This window comes from Hippoglossus hippoglossus, chromosome 1 (genome assembly GCF_009819705.1).
Source record: "Hippoglossus hippoglossus isolate fHipHip1 chromosome 1, fHipHip1.pri, whole genome shotgun sequence".
In the NCBI taxonomy this organism is placed as follows: domain Eukaryota; kingdom Metazoa; phylum Chordata; class Actinopteri; order Pleuronectiformes; family Pleuronectidae; genus Hippoglossus; species Hippoglossus hippoglossus.
In genome coordinates, this window is record NC_047151.1 from 28,562,619 (window position 1) to 28,589,424 (window position 26,806).

The window sequence follows — 26,806 nt, forward strand, 5'->3', positions numbered from 1 at the left end:
AGATGATGGTCTCACTCTGGTGCAGAGGAAGTGGACCTCAGAGCTTCAACATCTGCTGGACAGATGTTAGAGCAGCGTGTTCATGAACATGGCGTCACAGTCACATGTTACACTGACACACGTGTGTTGAGGATCATAACAAAGTCACATGATGACCTCTCCATACAGTGAGAACTTGAGCCTGTCAGGAACTGACTCTGTCAAACATTTCTTATCCTGAAGTCACAAAGAACTGAGACGGGCTTGAAGATGAAGTGAAATCATCATGTTGAGACAAGTGTCTCCACAGAATAACACAAACTGTTCAACACAACAGGCCCAAAATGTCCACTGTCTTCAGGACATCATCTCTCAGACACTTTCTGTCCCTTGTCTCTGCTGTGAACCTCCCATCATCAATTATTTCCCAGCATGCTGCTGTTCCCAGAGGCCTGCTACAGTCTCCCCCTTGTGGTTGTTCTGAGGTGGTGTCGAGAACGTACAACAAGAATCTTCATCTACGTTTGTATAAAACGTCCTCGGGTCAGTTTTCTATTAAATATGGTAAAATGTTTATGAAACAGTTTCCTCAGAGACTTAAAGATGCTCTGCTCTTCATCGACTCTTCTTCATACTGTAAATGTGACATTCACTTTTCTTCTGGTTGTTTCCATTATGTCAAACTGGTGATTTTGTTCTTCTACCTGCACCAAGGACGAGATGTTTCCACCTGTTTGTTTGCAAGAGGAAAGAAAAGCAGAGTCATGATTCCAGTGAAGTCGGTGGAAGGATGTTTATTGAGCATTAAAGCAGAGACAAGTAGAAACAGGACTTTTCTCTCTGAGATGTTTTTCTTCTCGTTACATCTGGTTTGTCACAGAGGAAATGATCCATGTGTTTGACTCATAGACTGAATATAAAGGCTTTGACTGGGATGTGCTGCTGTTATACTACAGCGCCACCTGTGGGTCAAAAGTAGAAAAGCCACCACCGCTCTGCACCTGATGCAGAAATGAAAACGTCCCATTTTTAAGTCCAGAGTTTTGATCTTTTGTGTTAAAGACAAAACTCTGATTTTAAACTCAAAGTGATTTCATTGTGTTTAACTTTGTGTGGAACTAAATCAATTTGTGACGTGAATCCAGGAACTTTAAGATCATAAACAAACATATACACAGAATGTGGTTCTACACACATGGAGACATACTGAGGGACAAAGGGGGACAATAAGAAAGACAAACTTAAATACACTGTATGTGACTCTTTATAGAGGGTTTATATATTCTGCTTGTGTCATTTCAATAAACACATTCTTCATGTGAATAAACACAATCGGGGCAGGAAGGTTGCTGGTTTGAATCCGGTTCAGATGGGGTCTTCCTGTGTGGAGTCTGCATGTTCTCCCCGTGTTTTCTCCAGGTGCTCCGGCTTCATCTCACAGACACATGCAGATTAGGGGTTGTGTAGATTGGAGACTACACACAAGCTGCTGCTGCTTCAGCCTCTGGATCCTCAGGACACAGCTCAGCCTCCGTCCACACACACTGTCCTCTTCACACTCACCTTCACTCAGACCCCCACCAGCTGTTGAGAGAAGAAGACATCAGTGTTCCAGAGACTCACTTCATCAGCTGTGAGTCAGTGATGCAGCACATCCAGTAGAAAGAGCAGCAGGGACTTCAGTCCTGTTCAGAGGTGGAGCAGCTTCCTCTCTGCTTCATGTTCACGTGTTGGAATGAACACGCTAAGAGCTAAGTGTGTTTCCTCTGCATGTCAAAGTGCAGAGTGGACACCTGAGAGGTGGATTTACTGCTGTTACAGGTGAAGACATGTTTCACTGTGTGTTGATGAACATCTGCTTCTGACAAACTGGGACCAGATGAGACAGATGGACCTCAGCAGAGGTTCTGCTCTGTATAAAGAGCTCCTGGTTACCATGGTGATGAGGAGAGGCTTCAGTCCCACTGATCTCAGAGCTGTGACAAAGATCCACCTGATCAGTTCTTCACTGATGAAGTGAGAGAACAAACTGTCTCAGATCAGATGAAGACGACACCGTCTCTGTTCCTCGTGTGAGGCTGTCAGCTGTGGTCCAGCTTGTGTCAGTTACAGCGCCCCCTGGTGGCATTTGGTAAAAATATATTACGTGACCACGACATAATAACGTGTGAACGAGATAAATAACTCGAGGCCACGAGATCTGAATCTGTTGTTTACTAACAAGACGAGTGGACGAGAAGAAGATTCTTGATGAGAAACGTTTGAATCCCAGGATGTGACACACACTGTCTCACTGTCTCTGAGGACACTCACTGTCTCACTGACTCTGAGGACACACACTGACTCACTGTCTCTGAGGACACACACTGTCTCACTGTCTCTGAGGACACTCACTGTCTCACTGTCTCTGAGGACACTCACTGTCTCTGAGGACACACACTGTCTCACTGTCTCTGAGGACACACACTGTCTCTGAGGACACACACTGTCTCACTGTCTCTGAGGACACACACTGACTCTGAGGACACACACTGTCTCACTGACTCTGAGGACACACACTGTCTCACTGTCTCTGAGGACACACACTGTCTCACTGACTCTGAGGACACTCACTGTCTCACTGTCTCTGAGGACACACACTGTCTCACTGTCTCACTGTCTCTGAGGACACACACTGACTCTGAGGACACACTGACTCACTGTCTCTGAGGACACACACCGTCTCACTGTCTCTGAGGACACACACTGTCTCACTGTCTCTGAGGACACACACTGTCTCACCTACTCTGAGGACACACACTGTCTCACTGACTCTGAGGAGACACACTGTCTCTGAGGACACACACTGTCTCACTGACTCTGAGGAGACACACTTTAAGGAGAGTGTGCACCACACAACAGTGTAGAGTCACTGTGGTCAGTGGGCGGAGCTTCAATACGGGTTGATCTCCAACTTAACCTGGAGCAGGTTAGCCGTTCATCAGAAGTTACCATGGTGATTTACCTCGTTAAGAAGTGGACGAGCTTCGTAGGACTGAAAAAACTAAACCTGAAGTTAACCTGATAACCACAAATCCTGCTTGGTAGCACAGACCCTGGATCTGTGATACTGACTGTGTTTAGTAACATACTGATGAAAGCAGCGTGGACTGACTCCAACCATCTACTGACCTCAGAGTCTCCAGTCGACAGGTTGGACTCTGCTTTAGATCAAGCAGCTCCTTCACTCCTGAGTCCTGCAGGTTGTTAAGTCTCAGATCCAGTTCTCTCAGATGAGAGGGGTTTGACCTCAGAGCTGAAGCCAGAGAAGAACAGCTGATCTCTGACAGTCTGCATCTCCACAACCTGGATAAAGAATAAAACTTAACTGTAAATTAAACTGAGTTCATGTGTGAAAATAACAGACACATATTCATGTCACACAGACTCATAACATGGAAGATAAATATGAAATCAGACATGTTGGACTAAAAACGAGTCCTGATTCAGTACAAATAGATTATTTGGACCCGGTCTCTGTCCTGCAGATCAGTTTAGGAAATCCAGAACTAAACTCAGTGTTTTAACAAGTAGCTGAATATTTAAAATGTGACAGATTAATTAATGAATGGATTCAAGTTATGTATGAAGAGGAATTATGTTAAATTAGAATTAAATGAGATAAATTGTGTATAAATGCTGTTTTATAGATATGAGATCTACAAAAGTCAGTCAGTGAACTGACCTCAGAGTCTCCAGTCGACAGGTTGGACTCTGTAGAAAACCACACAGCTCCTTCACTCCTGAGTCCTGCAGCCCGTTGTTACTCAGATCCAGTTCTCTCAAATGAGAGGGGTTTGACCTCAGAGCTGAAGCCAGAGAAGAACAGCTGATCTCTGACAGACAGCAGCTCCTCAATCTGGATAAAGAAATATGAATATTAGAATGTGTCCTCCTGTTGTTGTGGATCGTCATCATGTCAACACAGACTCTCAACATGCTGCTGACCTCAGTCCAGTCTGTGACCTGAAGATAAATATCAGATCAGACATGTTGGACCATTGTTTCATTCATCAGCTTCTTCTCTGTGTTGGTCACTGAGCAGGTTTGTGTAATTAAACACTGTTTAAAGTAGGGATGGCTCCTGACACTCACTTCCTGTTTGTTTCTATACTTATCAACTGTCCAACGTGTTTCAATAAGAATGTGTCTTATTTTGAAAACCTGAGGAGGACGAGTGATCGGCCTCAGTCCACATGTTATTTACTGACACTTTCTTAGTGATCAGGAGCAGGTGAGTGCAGGTGAATGGAGTTGATGAGGTGGACGTGACTGACAGGCTGGGTGAGGGACAGATGACTGAGGGACAGTGAGCAGAGCAGAACTGAGACAATTTAAATAAATAATGACCCAATAAGAAAGAAAGTCTGAAAAGTGAAGAAGGATTTAAGGACCTCAGAGTCTCCAGTCGACAGTTTGGACTCTCCAGTCCAGAACACAGCAGCTTCACTCCTGAGTCCTGCAGGTCGTTGTTACTCAGATCCAGTTCTCTCAGATGTGAGGGGTCTGACTTCAGAGCTGAGGCCACGACTTCACAGTGAGTCTCTGAGAGTCGACAACCACAGAGTCTGTAATTAAAGAAAATATCAAATCTCTGAGAATTAAATCAGAAAACTCAACATTCATACAAAACGTGATCATGTGACCCTCACCCTGGTAAATCCCCTTTTTGTTAAAAACTCCTCAAGAGAATCCTTTCAGATTTGGTCCAAGCGTTCATTCAGACTAACAGAGGAACTCATTAGATTCAGGGGGTCAAAGGTCAAAGGTCAAGGTCACAGAACATGTTCATGGCCTCTTGAACATGATGTCTCAAGTCTGTCTTTAGGGGATTTCTTCACATTTTGACTCAAAGATAAACTGATTAGATTTCAGTGGTCAAAGGTCAAAGGTTACAGTGACCTCATGTTATTGTGAAGTCCACATGTCAGGAACCTGGAGGGACGGACACTGCACTGGTTGGTGGTGGCGTACAAACGCAGGGTGGGAATTCTAGTTTGACCAGAAAGAAGAAGAAACTATATTTCCTGCTTCTTCAGTTTCAAGGAACCGTCAGTGATTCTCATCCAAAACACTGATTCAGTGATCGTCTGCTCACACTGTGCTAGCTGTTTGCTCATATATATATATATATATATATATATATATATATACAGTATATACAATAATCTCCCTTGCACCCACATGGTCGTATGTCTGAACCCTCAAACTCCAGCACAGTGATCACATTGGATTTCACTCTCCACATCTGATCTAGTTGTTCTCATCTGTACATGAGAACAATGAGAATGTATATGTACATAATAATAATAACTTTATCACACACACACACACACACCACACACACACACACACACACACACACACACACACACACACACACACACACACACACACACATAACACTGAGTGGATTTGAAGAACGACTCATCTCCACTGATTGAACATGTTATTGATCATGTCTGGACTCACAGAGCCTTCCTGCAGTTCCTCACAGCTGGGATCAGTCTCCGTCGACCCTGGTATGATGTGTTGAACTTCTCCAGGTCCAACTCATCCAGAACCTCCTCTGACATCTGCAGCATGTAGGCCAGAGCTGAGCAGTGGATCTCAGAGAGTTCCTCCTCTGATTTGTTCTCTGACGTCAGGAACTGTTGCATCTGCTGATGAACTGAGTGGTCGTTCATCTCAGTCAGACAGTGGAAGATGTTGATGCTTCTGTCAGGAGAATTGTGATCACTCTTCATCTCCTTCAGGTTGTTGATGACTCTCTGGATGATCTCTGGATTGTTCTCTCTCCAACCCAGCAGGCCTCCTAAGACTCTCTGGATGATATTTGGATGGTTCCCTGTCCGACCCAGCAGGCCTCCTAAGACTCTCTGGTTGGACTCCAGACTGAGGCCGTGAAGGAAGCGAACAAACAGGTCCAGATGACCATTTGTACTGGTGAGGGATTTCTCCATGGTTCTCTTCAGGAGGTCATCCAGGGAGAAGGTACTGCCTGTGTTCCCATATGTTCCCAAGAAGTTGTTGAGTTCTTTTCTGTTCCTCTTGGTGTAACAGTGGAACATGTAGACTGCTGCCAGAAACTCCTGAACGCTCAGATGAACAAAGCAGTAGACTGTTTTCTGGAAGATCACACACTCTCTTCTGAAGATCTCAGTACAAACTCCTGAGTACACCGAGGCCTCTGTGACATTAAGACCACACCGCTCCAGGTCTTCTTGGTAGAACATGATGTTTCCTTCCTTCAGATGTTTAAGTGCCAGCCTCCCCAGCTTCAGGAGAACATCCCTGTCAGCCTCTGTCAGCTGCTGTGGAGTCGTCTCATGTCCCTCACCGTACTTGTTGTTCTTCCTCTTTGTCTGAACCAGCAGGAAGTGTGAGTACAGGTCAGTCAGGGTCTTGGGCAGCTCTCCTCTCTGGTCTGTGGTCAACATGTGCTCCAGAACTGTAGCACTGATCCAGCAGAAGACTGGGATTTGACACATGATGTGGAGGCTCCTGGACGTCTTGATGTGTGAGATGATTCTGCTGCACAGCTCTTCATCACTGAATCTCCTCCTGAAGTACTCCTCCTTCTGGGCCTCAGTGAAGCCTCGTACTTCTGTGACCCTGTCAACACATGCAGGAGGGATCTGATTGGCCGCCGCAGGTCTGGAGGTTATCCAGACGAGAGCCGAGGGAAGCAGATTCCCCCGGATGAGGTTTGTCAGCAGCACGTTGACTGATGACCTCTGTGTGACATCAGACACAAGCTCCCTGTGGTTGAAGTCCAGAGGAAGTCTGCTTTCATCCAGGCCGTCAAAGATGAACAAAGGTTTACAGACAGCGAGCGTCTCTGCCGTGAGCTTCTGTAACGCTGGATGGAAAACACGGAGCAGCGTGAGAAGACTGTGCTGCTGGTCTTTCACCAGGTTCAGCTCCCTGAACGAAAGCACAGTCAGCAGACCCACATCTTGGTTTTCTAAACCCTCTGCCCAGTCCAGAGTGAACTTCTGCACCGAGAAGGTTTTTCCAACGCCAGCGACGCCGTTGGTCAGGACGACTCTGATGCTGCTCTGCTGGTCAGTTGAGGCTTTAAAGATGTTGTGGCACTTGATGGGAGTGTCGTGGAGGCTCTTCATCTTGGAAGCCGTCTCAAGCTGCCTCACCTCATGTTGAGTATTAACCTCTTCACTCTGTCCCTCTGTGATGTAGAGCTCAGTGTAGATCCTGTTGAGGAGGGTTCTACTTCCTGTTTCATCAGTTCCTTCAGTCACATGTTCACATCTCCTCCTCACACTGAGCTTATGTTCATCTAAAACCTCCTGCAGACCACGATCTGCTGAAAGACAAGAAACAATGTCAGAGACAGAGAATCTGAGAATCTGCTGATTGTTTTCATCAGATACAGAAAAACTACAGAAAATAAAAGCTTTTTAACTTTGTGCTTTTATAACGATGTTAAATGTTGATGCTGTATGAAGGAACAAAATAAAACCACATGTGCTGTTGTCAGAAGTGAAGACATCAGCAGACACATGTACAGTGCTGCTCTGACCGGCTGTCTGAGCTCCAGCTCCTGTTCTGGATCTTTGTCCACACTGGGGACAGGAGGAGTCTCCTGAAGAACCAGACTGGTCCCAGTATGAGGTGATGCACTGTCTGCAGAACCAGTGTCCACAGCTGGTGGAGACTGGATCCTTCAGGACGTCCTGACACGAAGCACAGCAGGACGACTGCTCCTCCTCAGAAACATGACTCCTCTTCCTCTCCCTGTGAAGACATTTCCTGATAACTCACATGTCACAGTCACAGGTTGTCATTACTACTGTCAAGGAGGTTTTGTTTTCACCCAGTATGTTTGTGTGTTGGTTGGTTCGTTAGTGGGATTATAAAAAACGACAGATTACCAGTAAACTTGGTGGAAGGTTGTGGTCTGTGAACCAGAGCGGGGGGGGGGGGGGGGGGGTTCCTCTTACACAGACATGCTCAGAGGACTGATGTTTACCAGTGTGTGGAATTTGGTGCAGATCCAAATCAAAATGAGTCTCTAGTGAATCTCAAAGTGGTTTCATAAGGAGCGTGTTGGTTCTTGGTGGAGGTCTGAGCTCTTTGAGTGATTCTGAGAGATTAGTCACCAACTTCAATGAAGCTGTGTCCTAATGCAGGGGCCACACTAGAGGAAACTAAATCCTCTTCAGAGCAGGTCACAGTAGAAACAGTCTCTTACTCTGTGTGTGAGGGTCCAGGTTCATTACTGAAGTTTGGAGGATATTCTTTGGACCGGTCACTCTTCAGAGACACACAGCTGGACCCTGGAGACTCTGCTCTCAGTCTGTGGTCCTGACCTCTGCAAACACAAACATGTTTTTATTCAGAACACATCATTCACTGGTTCATTCTCTGAGGATTCAGTTTGGAGCTTCACATGTTTGGAGCAGGTCTCTTACTTTGTGTGTGAGGGTCCAGGTTCATTACTGAAGTCTAGAGGAAGTCCTTTGGACCAGTCACTCTTCAGAGACACACAGCTGAACCCTGGAGACTCTGCTCTGTCCTCCTCTTCCTCCTCATAAACACTCATCTTCAGTCTGAGAGGAAAAACACTGTGAGCTCAAACACACACAATGAAGCCAGGGACGTAAACTCAGTGTTTCTTCAAATCTAACAGAGTCAACCCTCCTACACTGTGTCCCTGTTGTCACGGTAACCTGAGACAGTTGTAGGTTTAATGTGTTGGACTCAGCCAATCACAGCGTTGAGTCAAACTGTTGATTGACTGACAGAAGTTCATCCTGAATCTTCTTCTCTCTAAAGTCCACGAGTAGAAAACTGACTCAGAGTCTGTGACAGTAAAATAATATGAATGAATAATATAAATGTTGCTGAACACTCACCAGCCTCAGACTTCACGTCTCCTCCGTCTGCTCCTTGTTGTTAGAACAAGTCTGAACACTTTCACTTTCACTGGCTGCTCCATCCGCTCTGCAGTTACTGGAAATCACGTGACTCTCTGTGTGTGTGTGTGTGTGTGTGTGTGTGTGTGTGTGTGTGTGTGTGTGTGTGTGTGTGTGTGTGTGTGTGTGTGTGTGTGTGTGTGTGTGGGTTCGATGAAGACGTGTTTCCTTGCGATTGGTCTGATCCGTCAATAGTTTGTTAAAATGTGTAAAACTCCCAAACTGCTCAACTCCATCAAATGGAGCCTGAGCTCAAACCCATGTTTCCTCCTGTGATTTGAAGGTTGTTATATTTCGTGTTGGAGCTGAATGTGTGACTCCATCTGCAGAACTCTGCCACGTCATGTCACATTTACACAGTCCAGTCACAGTGTCTGCTTTATAGATCTAGAGAAATACAGCTGCATTGTGATGCATTATTTGACCGTTGTGTATTTCAATAATTGCTGAGATTTGCATCCCCTTCTTTTCTCTGACTAGACGAGTGTTCGATGTATAAAATGATCCAAGTAGAAACAGTCACAGTGTTTGACCACCAGGTGTCAGCAAAGAGCCAGAGTACCTGGCTGCAGACAACATGGTTTTCCCATCAAGTCTAAACTGGATTCACTGGAATTCCACCATAGAAACTACTTTCTATGAAAACAAAACATAAAACTGATGTGAGTGTAAATTCTATTTCACAGAAAACTTGACCAAAGCCTTGATCATCTTTTCATTGGATTGATTTGACATGTAAGTTGTCAGTTAGTGTTTTATTCACATACAGTATAAAACAAGTTGATCTCAAAGCTTATTGGAGAATCGTGACGTTAAAAAAACAGTTTTTATTTGCTTCACAGAAAAACACACGTTTGTTTAAGTATAAACACAAAATACTAAACTCCAACACATGAAGGAAGAAAACCATAGAAAATAGAGTTCTTTAATATACATCGTCGTGAATAATAATTATTAGTTACATGGCAGAACTGATAAGATGCAGATACCAGGTATTTTCAAGCAAGGTCCATTTCATGTGTGCGTCTCCACTCAGGCCTTTAATCCACCCACTGTAATAAGTATGAGGTCTAGATCTCATCAGTGTAGATCAGCAATACATAAATACATGTAGAAAAACTACAAGTTTACATGAGGCAGTAAACTGGGGGAGAGAGAGAGAGAGAGGGGGGGGCAGAGAGAGAGAGAGAGAGGGGGGGGGGGGGAGAGAGAGAGAGAGAGGGGGGGGGGGAGAGAGAGAAAGAGAGAGAGAGAGAGAGAGAGAGAGAGAGAGAGATTTTTTGATTTTTAAAACCTTTATTTTCAAAATTTTTACAAAACTACTGTCAATGTTTCCATGACAATAAGTGGATATGTGCAGTACAGTTCAGAACAATATTAAAACCTACCTAGAAAATAATATTAAATATTAAAACATCATCAATCACAGAACATATTACGTTATTAAAACACCACTGTTTGATGAAGCCATCCATGTTCTTCATTTCTTTAAAAAACCTAAAATCTACCCAGACTCTGGCCTTCAGCAGCGAGATAAAAACAGGAAGTGCTTCTTGTCCTGTCCTGTCCTCTACTCTGTTCTTCCTGCTGCTGTAGATGGACAGTTTGGCTTCTCCTACTATCCAGTTTAATAATTTCCACTTGCTAGGGTTGGATTTTCTATATCCAACTCCTAGGATGAAGGCAGTCTTACTCCACGGCTCATCAAACTGTTTAAAAACGTTCTGAAGTGTATTAAAAAGGTAACAGAGTCTTCTACAGTCATAAAAACATGAAAAACTGTCTCTGCTTCTCCACAAAATGGACAACTGCATTTGACTGTTGGGTTGATGATGGAAATAAAACTGTTAACCGCGATGGCACCGTGTAAAATCCTCCATTGCAGGTCACCAGTCCTTTTCCTCAACGGTGGTTTGTATAAAACCCTCCACACTGGTTTGACCTTGCTGTCCACATCCAGTCTTCTCCTCCACACCGTGTCAGTCCTCACATCCAGTTTGCTTCTGTTCAGGGTTAAAACACAACACTCATACATGGCTCTTCCTTTGGCTGTGTGCAGTTCTACCTGTTTCCAGTCCGTCTTATTTAAAAAAGGTCCCGTGAGCCCGTCCAGATTCGGAGTAAAACCCAACTCTGGGAAAGGGTCGCTGTCGTCGGGGGTTTCTGTTCCAGTACCGTACTCCTGTAGCATCTTTACCTCCTCGTCTGTGAGTCTCTTCATCCATAAGTTTAAAATGTTTCCTGCCTGTCGCATGGACCTCTGTCCGATGAGGGAAGCCACAGCCGGGATGTCGGTCAGTCCAGGACCTGCTGCATCGACTATCTTCCTCAGGGTTACAGCTCCGGTGGTGCACAGCATGCTGGTGAGGCCTGGTGTCGAGCTGCTCTGGACATCCAGCCTGGCTCCGTTGATTAACGGCTCTTCCAACAGCCAGTGCAACGAGTTGACAGGTTCCAGCCTTTTCCATTTAAACAGGTTCCATGTCTTAAAAAGTGACTGATAATTAGGAGATAATCCGTACAGTTTTAAAAGCTTAAAATCCATTAAGAACAGTGCCATGTCTAAACCCAGACCAGTTGTCCCCCTCAGGATGCTGCTTGCCACTTGTCTCCAAACAACATCCTGTAGACCTGCAAGATACTTCTGGATGAACTATAATAGAAAGTGCGTATAACATCCCTGAGAGCGAGCAGCCCTGTCTCCCCCCCCTGTGCACTTTAAAAGGTGCACTCAGGCCTCCATTGATCTTCAGTACACTCTCAATGTCCTGATACAAAACCTTGATCATAGCTATGAGACATGGGCTGAGGCCGAACCTCTCCAGAGTCTTCCAGAGGTAAAGGTGCTCAACCCGGTCAAAAGCCTTTTCCTGGTCTGGAGAAATGAGACCAGTTTTTATGCCTAATGAACTAGAGAAGTCCACAATATCCCGAATTAAGGACACATTGTCCAGGATAGACCTGCCAGGCACACAGTAGGTCTGGTCTTGGTGAATCACTTCCTCCATCACCTCTCTCAGACGGTTTGCCAGCGCTTTGGAAAGGATCTTGTAATCCGTGCATAAGAGGGACACAGGACGCCAGTTGTTGATCTCCTGAAGATCTCCTTTTTTTGTCAGGAGAGTTATTACCGCCCTCCTGCAGCTTATCGGCAGCACCAAGTCTCTAAAACTCTCGTTAAAAACAGATAAAAGATCTTCCCCCATCTCGTTTCAGAACTCTTTGAAAAACTCTACCGGAATCCCGTCGATGCCCGGGGCCTTTCCCCCCTCCATGCTCTGCAGGGCCGTGTAGAGTTCTTGCATCGACAGGGGGCCCTCCAACCCAGTGTTCACGTCTTCAGGGACTTTGGGCAGCTCTCCACAGAAAGATTCATACATGGCAATGTTCTCGGTGTATTCACTTCTGTACAGATCATTATAAAAACTCACGGCTCTCTTCCGGAACTCCTTGCTGTCACTGAGTTCTTCTCCTTCAGGAGATCGCAGAGTGTGGATGAGTCGGCCTTGTCCGTTCTTCTTCTCCAGTCCAAAGAAGAATTTCGATGGTGCATCCATGAGCGCTGCCGTCTGGAACCGTGACCTGACCAGCGCCCCCTGAGCCTTAGTGCCCAGTAGGTCTGTAAGAGCAGATTTTTTAGACTTGAGATCTTTAATATGATCTCGATTTCCAGTGGAATCTATTAAATTCAGCAACTCCACAATTTCCGTCTCTAGATCCTCCATAGATCTGGTTATGTCTCTTGTGACATTGAGAGTATACTGTTGACAGAGCTGCTTTATCTCCACCTTCCCACAATCCCACCACAGTTTTAAAGAAGTAAAATCATTTGTTCTTTCTTTAAAACCGCTCCAGAAAAACTTAAAATCATCCTTAAAATGTGCATCACATAAAAGAGACGTGTTAAAATGCCAGTATGCACTTCTGGACTTTAATTTAGAGATAAAAACGCTGCACACAACCAGCGCGTGATCCGTAAAACCTACCGGGAGTATACTGCACTTTCTGAAGATGCTAAAATTATGTTTAAAACAATAAAACCGGTCCAATCTCGCCATGGAAATCAGATTCCCTCGGCAATGAGTCCAGGTGTATTGTCTTTTATTGTCACTCATCCTTCTCCACACATCACAAAGGTCATGGGCCTGCAGCAGCTGCCTCAGTGCACGCTGCGATGCTCTGTGGGGCTCGAGGTGGTTCCTGTCTAAAACATCATCTTCTGTGCAATTAAAATCTCCTCCTAAAAGTAAAAAATCATCTACTTTAACTTTGCTTAAAACTGTGTCTAAAACCTTTAAAAACCAGACTCTGTCGGGTCCTGAGACCGGAGCATAAACATTTATAAAAACTAAATAAAACTGCTCAACCTTTGCCCTCACCACCAGTAGTCTGCCCTCCACCACCTCCTCCACTTCCAAAGACTCTGGTGTGAAGCTCTTGGAGAAGATGATGCCCACCCCCCCACTGGATGTGCTTAGGTGGCTCAGGACCACCTGCCCCCCCCTCCCACTCTCTTTTCCAGTCATTCTCATTGTTAGAGTCACTATGTGTTTCTTGTACAAACACCACTTCAGTTCTTTTAAGTTTTACCTGCTGGAACATCAGAGACCTCTTCACCTCTGGCTCCGTTTATATTTAAAGAGCTAATGTTTAAAAGACTCATGTTGTAAAATATAAAAACCCCACACAAAACCAGGACTGATTGGTAATCAGGACGTAAAACTTCATTCATCATCTTCATCGTTGTTTTTCTCTTGCCTAACTTTTTGATCAATCTTCTTGAGTCTATATATCTCCTGGTCGGTGAAGCCTCCTCTGCCTTTGCTGCTCATGAGCAGCCGGGCAGAGTTTGAGAGCTGCTCTTTATCAGAGAAATAATCTTCTATTTTCAATCCTTTCATATTCTTTGTTTTCTGGAGAAACACTTTTATCTTCCCCGCACTGTAGCTTCTTGTGCTCTTCTGGCTTCCTGTCCTGAAGTCGGAGGATTCACTGTCAGCAGAGTCGGTCTCCATGTTGGACTCGGACTCTGCTGCTCCTCTCCCTCCTTTCTTCACTGCTCCTTTCTTTGCCTTTGAGCTTCCACTGTTGCTCCTGGTCTTTCTTTTCAGATGAGGAACTTTAAGCACCTCCTCATCTCTCTCCATGTCAATATCACTTACTTGGCCCTGTTGGACCCCGCCTGTCTCCTCCTGTTCCCCCTCACCTACCTGATCTACCTGTTGGACTCCCCCTGTCCCCTCCTGTCCTTCCTCACTCACCTGATCTACCTGTTGGACCCTGTCTGTCTCCTCCTGTTCCCCCTCACCTACCTGATCTACCTGTTGGACTCCCCCTGTCCTCTCCTGTCCTTCCTCACCCACCTGATCTACCTGTTGGACCCCCCCTGTCCCCTCCTGTCTTTCCTCACTCACCTGATCTACCTGTTGGACCCCCCTGTCTCCTCCTGTCCTTCCTCACTCACCTGACCTTCCTTTGGGACCTCCCCTGTCCCCTCCTCACTCACCTGACCTTCCTTTGGGATCTCCCCTGTGACCTCCTGTCCTTCCTCACTCACCTGATCTACCTGTTGGACCCTGTCTGTCTCCTCCTGTTCCCCCTCACCTACCTGATCTACCTGTTGGACTCCCCCTGTCCCCTCCTGTCCTTCCTCACTAACCTGATCTACCTGTTGGACCCCCCCTGTCCCCTCCTGTCCTTCCTCACTCACCTGATCTACCTGTTGGACCCCCCCTGTCCCCTCCTGTCCTTCCTCACTCACCTGATCTACCTGTTGGACCCCCCTGTCCCCTCCTGTCCTTCCTCACTCACCTGACCTTCCTTTGGGATCTCCCCTATGACCTCCTGTCCCTCCTCACTCACCTGACTCTCCTGTTGGACTCCACTTGTCCCCTCCTGTCCCTCCTGACCTTCCTGCTGGGGGACGTTGGACAGAGTCACTTTAACCGCCGGTGTGGCGAGAGGCAGAACCGATACGAACGTATCGCTCACTTTGATCCCGGTCGCCACCACGTGTTCGCCTTCTCTACGCTGTCTAGAAAGATGACAACCGCGTTGTTCATCCTCGCAGCGGACTTCACGCTGCTGTGAAGTCCGCTTAAGTTTCTTAAGTTTCTTAAGACATACGTCATTTCTTGTTACTTTTAGCCCCTTGACAAACTGCGTATTTATCATTATATACTGATCAGTAAATCATCGATCAATATTGAAAAAGAGACCATATGAAAATCCAGTGCATGATGCCACCTCTCTGGCAGGCTCACAAAGGAACCCAGAATAAGAGTCTCAGATTACTCTGAATCTTTTAACTGAGACAAGTTCTACTTCTTCTTTGTGTGGTTTATTGGAAGATGACAACCAACGTCAAGGTGAACTAGTGCCATCCCCTGGATCTGCCTCTTCTTCCTCCGCTTCACTAACTAGCAGCTAGGTCTTTAATGACTATGTTTATTCGACAAAATGCTGAAATTGTTGAATATTAAGAAAAGTAGAAATCATAGATTGAATTACCTTTGTGTAATACAAATACAAAGGACAGGAAATGATTCGAAAGTTCACAGTAGTGTTTACTCCTTTGACCTTTGGAATAACTTCATAGGAGTCAACACTCCTTTGACCTTTGGAATAACTTCATAGGAGTCAACACTCCTTTGACCTTTGGAATAACTTCATAGGAGTCAACACTCCTTTGACCTTTGGAATAACTTCATAGCAGTCAACACTCCTTTGACCATAAAGACTTCATCATGTATACCCGATGTGGCGGTACTACACTTTATTTACTTGCCAACCGCCGAACAAAGACGAAGAGGAGCTTATATTCTTAAGCAAGATGGCAACAATGAACAGGTTACCAAGAAACACCCAGGACCACCCGCTCCAAAATGAACGACATTATCCAGGCAGACATGAGGTGTCGACCATTAAGGGGGAGAGTTCCCTTCTTGCAGCGACAAGCGCTAATATTAAGCAGCTTCAGCAGGCCTTTGACTGTATGGAGGGAAAATACAAAGCAGAAAATGCAGAGAAGGAGATCCTGAAAACATTACTTCAGAAGCTTATCACCAGTTCCCAAAATGAGCCCTCCATTCAAGAGATCGCAGAGGGACCATTCGTTCAAAGGAAGGCAGAGCTTTTAAAGGACCTAGTATCTCAAAAGGAGTCCATTATTGAAGAAAAGAACCAAACTATTCTGTGTCTCAACACTAAGATCACAGAGTTAGAGCATTGCAACAACCAGCTGAAGCAATCAGCCTTCTTTCCTTTTCCGCCTGCCGAGAGCCACCCAGTTGACTTTGACCAGGAAAAGCTCCTCCACAAACAAATCCAGGACCTCAAAGAGCAGCTTCAAATGGAGCTGAACAAGTCTGTGGCTTATGTGGATATAATGAAAGTCATGAATATGGAGCACCAGAACTTGATTTCTAATATAGAACAATTTCTAAATACTTGCACAGTTAAGAATTTGAAGCTAAAAGGATTCAATGAAAAGATGTCACAGAAGATCTCTGGGTACAAACAGAAGATCTCAGAGTATGAACACAAGATCTCTGGGTATGAAGAGAAGATCTCCGAGGATAAACAAAAGATCTCCAAGAATGAACAGAAGATTTCTGAGTACGAAAAAAAGTTCTCAGAGTATGAACAAAAGTTCTCAGAGTATGAACAGAAGATCTCCAAGGATACTCGGAAGATATCTGAGTATGAACAAAAGATATCTAAGGATGAACAAAAGATCTCTGATTATGAACAGAAGATCTCCCAGGATGAACAGAAGATCTCAGAGTATGAACACAAGATCTCTGGGTATGAAGAGAAGATCTCCAATGATAAACAAAAGATCTCCAACAATGAACAGAAGATTTCTGAGTACGAAAAACAGTTCTCAGAGTATGAACAGAAGATCTCCAAGGATACTCAGAAGATATCTGAGTATGAACAAAAGATCTCTAAGGATGAACAAAAGATCTCAGAGTATGAACAGAAGATCTCCCAGGATGAACAGAAGATCTCTGATTATGAACAGAAGATCTCCCAGGATGAACAGAAGATCTCTGATTATGAACAGAAGATCTCCCAGGATGAACAGAAGATCTCTGATTATGAACAGAAGATCTCCCAGGATGAACAGAAGATCTCTGATTATGAACAGAAGATCTCCCAGGATGAACAGAAGATCTCTGATTATGAACAGAAGATCTCTAAGGATAAACACAAGATCTCCAAGGATAAACTAAAGTTCTCAGAGTACGAAAAAAAGATATCCGAGGATAAACAAACGTTCTCAGAGTATGAACAGAAGATCTACAAGGAGGAACAGAAGATGTTGGAGTATGAACAGAAGATCTTGCAGGACAAAGACCATGAATTACAATTGTCAGACCATAAGCCAAAGGTCTCAAATCATAAGATAAAAGGCTCAGACAATAAACCAGAGAGCACTGACTCATGGGATGATGACTCATCATGGGACCTTGAATCTGAGGTCTCAGATAATGAGGTGCCAGAGACCCAAGATCGATTGGACGAAGAATTGAATTTATCAGACCTTGAATCTGATGTCTCAGATGATGAACCAGAGGTCTCAGATAATGAACCAGAGGTCTCAGATGATGAACCAGAGGTCTCAGATGATGAACCAGAGGTCTCAGATGATGAACCAGAGGTCTCAGATGATGAACCAGAGGTTTCAGACCAAATGCCAAAGGTCTCAAATGTCGAGCCAAAGGTCTTAATCCATAAACCACCCATCCCACCCCATAATTCACAGACCCAAGATCGATTGGACGAAGAATTGAATTTATCAGACCTTGAATCTGATGTCTCAGATGTTGAATCGGAGGTCTCAGATGTTGAACCAGAGGTCTCAGATGTTGAATCGGAGGTCTCAGATGTTGAATCAGAGGACTCAGATGATGAACCAGAGGTCTCAGATGTTGAATCAGAGGTCTCAGATGTTGAATCAGAGGTCTCAGATGTTGAATCAGAGGTCTCAGATGATGAATCAGAGGTCTCAGATGTTGAATCAGAGGTCTCAGATGTTGAATCGGAGGTCTCAGATGTTGAATCAGAGGACTCAGATGATGAACCAGAGGTCTCAGATGTTGAATCAGAGGTCTCAGATGTTGAATCAGAGGTCTCAGATGATGAATCAGAGGTCTCAGATGATGAATCAGAGGTCTCAGATGATGAATCAGAGGTCTCAGATGTTGAACCAGAGGTCAAAGTTGATGAAAAACCAGAAACAAAAAAGAACAAAAAAGGGTGGAAAAGATTTACACATTACCTCAAACCATGGAAGTGGGAGAAAAGAAAAAGAATTTGATCAATAGATCCAGACGGTCTGACTGTGCTTCTGTGGATTTTCTCTGTGTGCTCTTACAAATGATTCTATATTTTTTCAATCAATAAAAAACATATTTATTTAATTGATATCTTAGTATATTATGTACATTCCTGTATTGACACTTGTTTGCCACTGTTTCAAAAGGTCCGGCAAAAAAGTGCTTTGTTTCAGTGCAAGGTTTCTTTTCCTCTTTATCCTAAATAGAAAGGAGATGGATGGGATGTCACTGCTCAGTCACACTTAGACTCACATTATCAGAATCAGAATCAGAATCAGAATTATTTTTATTGCCAAGTATGTTTACACATACAGGAAATTGCCTTGGTGTGGCTGGTGCATAAGATCAACAATCAGACATAAAACAACAATATATACAGTAAGACAATAAGAACAATAAGTTATGGGCACGTGCGGTGCTAAGGTGCAGTGATTGGTTTCAGGATAGTGCCAGTCATATATAAATTATGTGCAGAGTCAGTGTGATGCAGGGGGCTTGTTTGTGAGCCCCACTGCCATGGGGAAAAAACTGTTCAGGTGGCGCGAGGTTTTGGTCTTGATAGCCCGGAACCTTTTTCCGGATGGAAGTCTCTGAAAGAGGTGGTGACCGGGATGCGAAGGATCAGCAATGATCTTGCCTGCTCTCTTACTGGTCCTGGAGTGGAACAGGTCTAGGAGAGCCGGCAGGTCGCAGCCGATGACCTTCTCAGCTGACCGAATGATCCGCTGCAGTCTGCCCTTGTCCTTGGCAGTGGAGGCAGCGAACCAGACGGTAATTGATGAGGTGAGGATGGACTCAATGATGGCCGTGTAGAACTCGACCATCACTTTCTGCGGCATGTTGAATTTCTTCAGTTGCCGCAGGAAGAACGTCCTCTGCTGGGCCTTCTTGATGGTGGAGGTGAGGTTCTCCGCCCACCTCAGGTCCTGTGCAATTATAGTCCCCAGGAATCTGAAAGACTCCACTGTTTTAACTGGGGAGTCACACATGGTGAGGGGGGCGGTTTGGGCTGGGCTCCTCCTGAAGTCTGCTACCATCTCTACAGTTTTCAAAGCGTTCAGCTCCAGGAAGTTCTGGCTGCACCAGGAAGCCAGGCTGTCAACTTCCTCTCTGTAGGCGGCCTCATCCCCATTGGAGATTAGTCCAATTAGGGTTGTGTCGTCTGCAAACTTCAGGAGTTTGACAGAGGGGTGGCTGGAGGTGCAGTTGTTGGTGTAGAGGGAGAAGAGTAGAGGGGAGAGCACACAACCTTGTGGGGCTCCAGTGCTGATGGTCCGGGGCTCAGAGACAAGCTTGCCCAGCCTCACGCGCTGCTTCCTGTCTGTCAGGAAGTCAGTGATCCACCTGCAGGTGGGCTCAGGCACGCTCAGCTGTGTCAGCTTGTCTCGGAGAAGAGCTGGGGCGATAGTGTTGAATGCGGAGCTGAAGTCCACAAACAGGATCCTGGCGTAGGTGCCGGGGGAGTCAAGGTGCTGGAGGATGAAGTGGAGTCCCATGTTGACTGCATCGTCTACAGACCTGTTGGCTCTGTAGGCAAACTGCAGTGGGTCGAGGAGGTGGTTGGTTATGGCCTTGAGGTGGGTCAGCACGAGGCGCTCAAAGGTCTTGATTACTACAGAGGTCAGGGCGACTGGTCTGTAGTCATTAAGGTCTGTGATCCTCTGCTTTTTGGGAACGGGGATGATGGTGGATGATTTGAAGCAGGCAGGTACCACGCATTCGGCCAGTGAGGTGTTAAAGATGTCCGTGAACACTGGAGACAGCTGATCCGCACAGTACCTTAGTGTGGAGGGGGAGACAGCGTCTGGTCCAGCTGCCTTGTGGGGGTTCAGTCTCTTTAGTAGTTTGTTGACATCTCTCTCCTGAATGGAGAGAGGTGTGATGGAGGGGAGGGGCCAGTCTGGGACCATTTTGTGGGGGGGGTAGTGTCTTTGACCAGGCTGGGAAGAAGAGGTGTGATAGCTGTGGAGGGGGGTTGGGAATGTGGGGTAGGGTTAGACCTGGTCCATTGTCTGACGAATCTGCAGTAGAAGTCATTCAGGTCGTTTGCAAGTTGAAGGTCTTCCACAGAGTGGGGGGATTTGGTTTTGCAGCCGGTGATCACCCGGAGGCCTTTCCAGACTGACGAGGAGTCGTTGGCTGCAAATTGTTGTTCCAGCTTCTTGGAATACTGTCGTTTGGCCTCCTTAATCTCCTTGCCAAACGAGTATTTAGCCAGTCTGAACCTATCCTTGTCCCCTCTCTTGAAGGCCACCTCTTTCTCCAAACGAAGCTGTTTGAGTTTTGCTGTGAACCAGGGCTTGTCGTTGTTGTAACTCACCCTGGTGCGTGTTGGAATACATCTGTCCTCACAGAAGCTGATGTATGACGTCACAGCATCTGTATATTCGTCCAGGCTGTTGGAAGAAGTTCTAAAAATGTCCCAGTCTGTGTTGTCCAGGCAGTCACGCAGCTCCTCCACAGCTTCACTGCTGCTCCAGTTCTTAGATCTCAGCACAGCAGGTTTAGAAAGTTTGAGTTTCTGTCTGTAGGCCGGGATCAGATGAATAAGAGCCTGTTCGGATAGACCCAGAGCAGCGCGGGAAACTGCATGATAAGCCCTGCTGATGGTACTGTAGCAGTGGTCCAGAGTATTCTCCCCCCTGGTCGGGCATTTAACTAACTGTTTGTATTTGGGGAGTTCGTGAGTTAAGTTGCCCTTATTAAAGTCCCCAATGACAATAACAGGGGAGTACGTGTTCTCTCACCTTCTCTCCACTCCTAGTATCTGATCAGCGAGTTGACGCTGAGCCTCGCGCACGTTAGCTTGCGGTGGAATGTAAACTCCGGCCAGGATAAAAGAAGTGAATTCACGGGGAGAGTAAAACGGTCTGCAGGTGATGAAAAAAGATTCCAGGTCAGCAGAACAGGATTGTAAAGTCACTTTCACGTCGCTGCACCAGCAATGGTTTATACAGAAACAAATCCCTCCGCCTTTTGCTTTGCGTGAGAGGATCGGGTCGCGGTCCGCACGTAACAGCTGAAAGCCGGTCAGCTGTGCGGCAGAGTCCGGTGTAGATTCCGTCAGCCACGATTCCGTAAAACACAAAACAGAAGAAAGAGAAAAGTCTCTATTTGTCCTGATGAGAAGGCGCAGTTCGTCCATCTTATTGCACAGTGAGCGGACATTGGAGAGGAGTATACTCGGGAGAGGCGAGCGTAGTCCTCTCTCCCTGAAGCGCACCAGGGCCCCAGCGCGCTTTCCTCTCCGTCTCCGCCTCAGGCTCGCTGCGTGACCGAGGACCACGGCACCTTTGATAAGTAAATCCACTAAATCCACAGAAGAGGCGAGAAAGTTGGGAAATAAATCAGATGGTGTTGTGTCCCTGATGTTAAGTAACTCGTCCATCGTGAAAATAATCCGAGTTGAGTCGCAATGAACTGAATTATAGACTAAAAACAAACACAGAAGTGCGCACCAACACACCGAGGCGGCCGTTCGAGGCGCCATCAAATGTTTCTTATAAAATCTGAACAGCCTAAAACAAAACAGATTTTTATAAAAACTGTACAAGATTTCAAAAAATACCAAAACCTTTTTTTCAAACTTGAATGGAAACTTAAATGTCGTGAACAAGCAGAAGGATTTGATGTTTGATTGGTTGAAGTATGTGAAGTAGTTGAAGAAGGCTGCAGCTTCACATTATCAGAGGGAAACAGCAAAGAAACACAGAGTATAAGTAGAAAAGTGAATTTTATATGTGAATATGAAATCCAAATCATTTTTTGTCCTAAATTCAAGGATTAATTGAAAAGTAGAGACTTTAAAATAATTAAAACGTGATGTGGAAGCTGAAGATGGTTTATTCAGGACAAAATGGTGTCCCCATATTGGAGTAAAACATTTGTGTGTATGTATTTGTGTGTGTGTTTGTCCATATGTTTGTGTGTGTTTGTGTGTGTGTGTGTGTGTGTGTGTGTGTGTGTGTGGAACCTCTCAAACAACTTTACACGTAAATTATACTTGACACTGATGTAATTTTTGACACTGACCACCAGGAGACACGCAGACATGTAGGATTTGTGAAGACAAAGTGAAAAATTACTGAGATGTCATTTTTGGAATCAACCATGTACTGTATGTGTTTCTGATGGAGAAAGCTCCATTTACATTGATGTCGATGGGACTATTAAAGGCTGCACTAGCTGTTGAAACTTCCCTGTGATAAAACGCTAAGTCTATTAATTCAAGAAAACACTGTGTGAAAGACCAGACATTTATCTACAAAATGAGCCACCGAATGTGTGTTTAAAAAAGAAGAAGTAAAACAAATTGTTGAAAAAGAGACCATATGAAAATCCAGTGCATGATGCCACCTCTCTGGCAGGCTCACAAAGGAACCCAGAATAAGAGTCTCAGATTACTCTGAATCTTTTAACTGAGACAAGTTCTACTTCTTCTTTGTGTGGTTTATTGGAAGATGACAACCAACGTCAAGGTGAACTAGTGCCATCCCCTGGATCTGCCTCTTCTTCCTCCGCTTCACTAACTAGCAGCTAGGTCTTTAATGACTACGTTTATTCGACAAAATGCTGAAATTGTTGAATATTTAGAAAAGTAGAAATCATAGATTCTTATGAATTACCTTTGTGTAATACAAATACAAAGGACAGGAAATGATTCAAAAGTTCAAAGTAGTGTTTACTCCTTTGACCTTTGGAATAACTTCATAGGAGTCAACACTCCTTTGACCATAAAGACTTCATCATGTATACCCGATGTGGCGGTACTACACTTTATTTACTTGCCAACCGCCGAACAAAGACGAAGAGGAGCTTATATTCTGAAGCAAGATGGCAACAATGAACAGGTTACCAAGAAACACCCAGGACCACCCGCTCCAAAATGAACGACATTATCCAGGCAGACATGAGGTGTCGACCATTAAGGGGGAGAGTTCCCTTCTTGCAGCGACAAGCGCTAATATTAAGCAGCTTCAGCAGGCCTTTGACTGTATGGAGGGAAAATACAAAGCAGAAAATGCAGAGAAGGAGATCCTGAAAACATTACTTCAGAAGCTTATCACCAGTTCCCAAAATGAGCCCTCCATTCAAGAGATCGCAGAGGGATCACTCTTTCAAAGGAAGGCAGAGCTTTTAAAGGACCTAGTATCTCAAAAGGAGTCCATTATTGAAGAAAAGAACCAAACTATTCTGTGTCTCAACACTAAGATCACAGAGTTAGAGCATTGCAACAACCAGCTGAAGCAATCAGCCTTCTTTCCTTTTCCGCCTGCCGAGAGCCACCCAGTTGACTTTGACCAGGAAAAGCTCCTCCACAAACAAATCCAGGACCTCAAAGAGCAGCTTCAAATGGAGCTGAACAAGTCTGTGGCTTATGTGGATATAATGAAAGTCATGAATATGGAGCACCAGAACTTGATTTCTAATATAGAACAATTTCTAAATACTTGCACAGTTAAGAACTTGAAGCTAAAAGGATTCAATGAAAATATGTCACAGAAGATCTCTGGGTACAAACAGAAGATCTCAGATTATGAACACAAGATCTCTGGGTATGAAGAGAAGATCTCCGAGGATAAACAAAAGATCTCCAATAATAAACAAAAGATCTCCAAGAATGAACACAAGATTTCTGAGTATGAAAAAAAGATCTCTAAGGATAAACAAAAGTTCTCAGAGCATGAACAGAAGATCTCTGATTATGAACAGAAGATTTCTGAGTACGAAAAAAAGATCTCTAAGGATACTCAGAAGATCTCTGAGTATGAACTGTGGTGGAAATGTTCTGTTTAATCATACACAATTATACATTGTCTCTCGGTAAGTTCAATTCTAACACCTGCAGGTGGACTCACCCCACACAGCACCTAGCGTAACGTGTATGAAATGAGCACAGAGCATAGGAGAATCAATTCACTTATACAATCACAAGCCCCTCCCTGCGAGGAGCAAAAGGTATTTGTCAGCCACTGGATGTCTGACCAGGATGGGCAGACATCCTGTCTCCATCTCTGTCCCAGCCCCCTGGTGTGACTTCTGGAGTGAGACCATCTGTCTCCGAGATCCCTTATCTTCGTTTACAAGACACAAGACCCCAGTCCTGTATACAATACAGAGATCCCCTCACCCATCTACTCAGACATACTGAGTGACCCCTGTAGTGTACCAATTGCCCAGTGTTAAATACTCTGTTTGTTTCAAGGGTTAAAAGACAGATTTGTTTTTGTTAAGGACTAATGAGTCAGATTTAGTGACATCTAGTGGTGAAGATGCAGATGACAGGAAACTGAAGAACTGTTCTCTCACTCCACTTCAAACATGTAGAAGAAACTTTGATCCTCAAGGAGACTTAAGATCAAAGACTTTAAATAAAGGTGGACGACCTGTCACCTTAACTGTAACAACATCCTGTTAAAACAAAAGATAAATGACTTTGATCTGCTGGTTCTGCAGCTTGAAGACATTTTCATTAAAGAGGTGAAGAAAGATCTACACTGAAATGTAAAACCAAAGTCTGGACACTAGGTGGGGCCCTCCTCACAGACATGGCTGTGAAATGTGAAATGAGAGGCAGATGTAAATTATTTTAACAAAACTTAATTTTACAGATGTGAGATTAATGGTTAAGTGTGTTTAGATCTTTCTTCAAAATATTAAAGACATAAAAACTGCTGTTGTTTAGTGTTTTCTTCTTTTATGAGACCGAGCAGCTCTTCATCATTTCACCTCATTTCTGTTACTTTACTGTTTCTCCTCTTCAAATAAAAACAGAAAATGAAATCTGGACAATATAAATGAGTAAATAAACACATCATCTATTGCTTCATATAATAAACGTGACTTTCTTTATTTCCGTGTTGAGTTGTTGTTGAGAGGAAACTTGAATGTTGTGTCAGCTGAGTGAAACTAAAAACTCTGAGCTGCTTGTGAACGTGTCTCTGTGGGTTGAGAGAAACATGAGAGTCATTTAAAAAACTGAGGAGTTGATGACACCTGGGATTTAATTTAATATTTAAATCTCAGCTGAGACACAGAATATTAATAAACTGAAGAAGCTCGAGGTCGTTTCAAACTCATTATTACTGTGTGTGTGTGAGCAGCTTTAAATAAAGATTATTAGATTTGAATCAACCGCTGGGCGGAGCTAACACGTCACAGAAACAACCATCAGCACGTGCAGTGTGTGAGAGAGAGAGAGAGAGAGAGAGAGAGAGAGAGAGAGAGAGAGAGAGAGAGAGAGAGAGAGAGAGAGAGAGAGACAGACAGACAGAGAGAGAGAGAGAGAGAGACAGACAGACAGAGAGAGACAGACAGACAGAGAGAGAGAGAGACAGAGAGAGAGAGAGAGAGGGAGAGAGACAGAGAGAGAGAGAGAGGGAGAGAGAGACAGAGAGAGAGAGAGAGAGACAGACAGAGAGAGAGAGAGACAGAGACAGAGAGAGAGAGAGAGAGGGAGAGAGACAGAGAGAGAGAGAGAGGGAGAGAGAGAGAGAGAGAGAGAGAGAGGTGTTAAACTTGAACCTGAACCTGAATCTAATCTAAACCTGAACCTTAAAGTAACCAAACACTAAACTAAAGCTGAAGCTACTGAGCTGATGAACGTCTTGTGAAAGAGCAGCAGATTATATCAGATTATTCTTCTTTCTGCTCCTTTTCATTCAGGATCAGAGGTTTTGTGTTTTCATTTAAATGGTTTTGTTTGGTGAATGAATGAAATCAACTGATAAAGAATCTAAAATAAATGTGTTGATCTGCTGTCAGGCTGTTTATATTGAGACATATTGATCAGATGTAGAATTTCATTACGAGCACAAGCTTTTCCTTATAAGTATAAAGTATATCCCATAAATGTGTTTGATGGAATTCTAACGGATCCTTTGGACGACGTGTTGTTCACACTTTGTGTTTGGTCACCGTGACAACAGCCTCGTGCACAGCTCCATGAAGAGATGATGGTCTCACTCTGGTGCAGAGGAAGTGGACCTCAGAGCTTCAACATCTGCTGGACAGATGTTGGAGCAGCGTGTTCATGAACATGGCGTCACAGTCACATGTTACACTGACACACGTGTGTTGAGGATCATAACAAAGTCACATGATGACCTCTCCATACAGTGAGAACTTGAGCCTGTCAGGAACTGACTCTGTCAAACATTTCTTATCCTGAAGTCACAAAGAACTGAGACGGGCTTGAAGAGGAAGTGAAATCATCATGTTGAGACAAGTGTCTCCACAGAATAACACAAACTGTTCAACACAACAGGCACAAAATGTCCACTGTCTTCAGGACATCATCTCTCAGACACTTTCTGTCCCTTGTCTCTGCTGTGAACCTCCCATCATCAATTATTTCCCAGCATGCTGCTGTTCCCAGAGGCCTGCTACAGTCTCCCCCTTGTGGTTGTTCTGAGGTGGTGTCGAGAACGAACAACAAGAATCTTCATCTACGTTTGTATAAAACGTCCTCGGGTCAGTTTTCTACTAAATATGGTAAAATGTTTA

General features: G+C 44.6%; 1 protein-coding gene and 1 long non-coding RNA gene across 3 annotated transcripts in view; both read right to left on the minus strand.

Moving 5' to 3' along the window:
• LOC117766615 overlaps positions 1-26,806 on the minus strand; it is a 334,810-nt gene that overhangs the window by 73,892 nt on the left and 234,112 nt on the right. The window lies entirely within an intron of this gene.
• On the minus strand, positions 7,720-9,098 carry LOC117764766. 2 transcript variants are annotated; one of them, XR_004614437.1, is made up of 3 exons: positions 8,687-9,098; positions 8,454-8,591; positions 7,720-7,776 (listed from the first exon to the last, which is right to left on the minus strand). It is a non-coding gene; the product is annotated as an uncharacterized LOC117764766 (long non-coding RNA). The 2 variants fall into 2 exon arrangements; XR_004614435.1 differs by lacking the exon at positions 7,720-7,776 and adding an exon at positions 8,293-8,353.